Below are 3,194 nucleotides of genomic sequence, written 5' to 3'. Positions count from 1 at the left end.
CTAATGAAAATGTTGGTGTGTGCAATGTTTGAGAACGCTTCATGCGTGAAAACTAAAAAAAGGGGTAATTCAATGGGGTTTGAGAAATTTCAACTCATGCACAACTTTTTTAAATTTTGATTTTTAAAATACATGGCACCTGCCACACGCAAGCATTGGTATAGAATAAATCGGCCGAAGTATGTTAGGCTGAATAGTTTCTTCGACCAGATAGATATTTAGGCTGAATCAATCATTAAATTGAACTAAAATACATTTTCATTTAAGTGAAAATTTACCACATCGAACACAGCCTGAGTAAACGATTTCAAATGAATACTCCATCAAAGCCAAGTCAAATCAATCGTTCCAATAAATGAACAAATTATACTGGATATAAAAATGTATCAATTCATTCTTGGATTCAGCATCGATTACCCACTCTCAGGAAAATGCGAGTTGGATAAAATGAGCTCCTAGCCACCCGAAAATCGATTCTCGGAGCAAATTATACTGGAGAAAAAGAATAATTTCCCATTGATTTCTTCTGCGCTGTCACGTTCGTACGACATCAGACGGAAACGAAACCGAACAAGCTCACCACAATCGAACGGAAAACATCACCACGGTGACACGAGGAGGAAACCCTGCAGATTTCGCTGAGTTGATAATTTTTCCCATTCTTTTGCCTTTCATCTTCGCTGGGAAAGCAAAACTTGAACGTAGAAAATCGTGTTGTGGAAAATTCCACGAAAGTGGATTGAGATGATTTTTTCCGGCAAGCTTATTAGAGCAAACGATTGCTTTCGTTGAATGGCACGAATGATCCCTTCAAAAGAGCTGGCAGTTCCGAAACCAATCGATGCCAATCTTTAAATATTCATTTTCCACTGACCTGATCCGCCCCAAGTTACATCCTACATGACGGGAATTGAATTGTCCCGGTCACCATAAGCTTTTCTCCGATTTTTCTTTCACCCCTAACAAACAACAACAAGCAGTCAACTGGTTGCCATTTTCGGATAGTTTTCTTCTCAGAATTGAGAGAGCCAAATCCGAAGACGTTGTTGCCGGGGTGGGTTCCGGTCAGAGACACAAAAGGATCACACCGAGCAAGACCAACGAGGACCACATAGAGATGGAAAACAGATTAATTCGATCAATCTTTTTTCGCCGCATTGGCTGGATTTGGTTCCAGTACCCGGCCACAGAGGATGAAAGCATAAAGGTCCTTTCCTTCTTTGTGAAAATCAGTATCCCCACGAAACGGTGATACGAGAAAATGAAGGAAGTTATTCAGGATCCGGGCCGAGCTTAAAGCCTGTTCTCCTAGTCGTCGACCCACGTAAAACTTTGTTATAGCAGTCGGGGGCAGGAAGTACGAGAGGCAGCGGAAAATCGCTTCCTGACAACATGTGCTCGAGGGTATGGATTTCCGGCATCGTCAGATAAGTGGAGATGAAAATTACACGCCAGATGTGAAGAGGACTCCCCCTCCACGTCCGGAATGGGCGAAAAGAATATGAAATCACGATCCCCCGAGGTGGTACGGCGGAAAAGCTGAAATTTGATTTCTATTGATATTCAATTTTGCGGAAAAATGGTTCGGATTTAATGAAGCAATTCATACACGGTTGTCACCATGTAAATAAGTATATAAATGTTAGTGTCCGTCCCTTCGATGGATGGCATTACCTGCTGTGCGATGGACTGGATGGCTATCTACAGGTGTCATAGAGTCGTGGCTATACGTTCCTATTATGGTGTGTTGCAATTGCTTGGTGGTCGACTGGTACTAGCTTGCATTATCATTTGACTCGTTTATCGTATGTCATTTTGTTATTTTGAGATATATTTGAGGTGGTTTTCTTTGTGTGAAAATATTCATAAAGCGATAGTTGGATTTACTTTTGTTAATTGAATTGAATTGTATTTTGCTCTTCCTTGTTTTAATACCGTTTGTTTTATTGAATTTAAATTGTAGTGTGTACTGCTGCCATTTTGATTAGTTTTCTTGTCTTCTAATTAAAATCATTTGTTGGTATCCATTTTCTTCCGAAATAAGATTTTAATATGATTGGTTTACCCGTCTAAAATATTTTTTTCCGGGTGAATGGTGTGAAGGACGACGATAAAATGGCGTACTTCATAGCCCTCAGTGGGCCAACAATTTTTGAAGAGATCAAATTGTTGTACCCTACAGCGAATTTTGAAGAAATTCCCTCTGAGGATTTGATTTTAACAATCGTTGAAAAATTACTTAGATAAAACCGAACCAGGCTTAGTTCAGCGATACAAATTCAGTACTAGGGTACAGCAGCCGGATGAAACCACTGAGGACTTCATTCTATCATTAAAGTTACAAGCAGAGTTCTGTGGTTTTGAGAATTTTAAGGAAGTCGCAGTGCTCGATCGCTTAATTGCGGGCCTGCGAGATAAACATTTGAGGCAAAGGCTACTTAGCGAAGAAAAATTGAAATTGACGACGGCTGGAAAAAAATATTGCTACTTGGGAGGTCGCTAAGGCAAATGCTGACACTGCTGAGAACCCTAAAAGGGATTCTCCAAACATGATTGCTGCAGTAGGGAATCAGCCTAGATCCGAATATGGTTATGCCTTAGGGAAACTGAACAAGGTTTATAGTTTGGCGAACAGATATCAGGCGGATGATCCCAAGAAGCCGATAGTTGTTATTTCGGACGCTTCAAGCTATGGCATTGGTGGATTAATAGCGCATGTGATAGATAATGTGGAGAAACCGATTAGCTTTACATCATTTTCATTAAATCCGGCACAGAGAAAGTATTCAATTCTGCATTTGGAAGCTCTAGCACTAGTGTGTACGATTAAAAAAAAAAATCATAAATATCTTTCTGGACAGCCATTCACAGTATATACAGATCACAAACCGTTTAGTAGGAATTTTTGGAAAGGCGGGTAAGAATTCAATTTATGTTACGAGGCTTCAGCGATTCATTCTCGATCTGGAGATTTATGACTTTGAAATAATATACAAACCATCAAATAAATTGGGCAATGCGGATTTTTGCTCGAGATCTCCATTACAGAAGGAAGTTCCTGTAGAACTAGATACGGAGGTTATTCAAAGCATAAATTTTAGTAAAAATATTCCCCGTGACTCAATAATAATTGCGGAAGGAACTAAGGACGACGAATTTAAAAAAAAAATCATAGGGTTTTTGCACAACGGTTG

This window comes from Ochlerotatus camptorhynchus, unplaced genomic scaffold (assembly GCF_037179485.1).
Source record: "Ochlerotatus camptorhynchus isolate MF236.1 unplaced genomic scaffold, CSIRO-AGI_Acam_v1.1 ptg000183l, whole genome shotgun sequence".
Lineage (NCBI taxonomy): Eukaryota > Metazoa > Arthropoda > Insecta > Diptera > Culicidae > Ochlerotatus > Ochlerotatus camptorhynchus.
Note: the sequence above shows the minus strand (reverse complement) of the source record.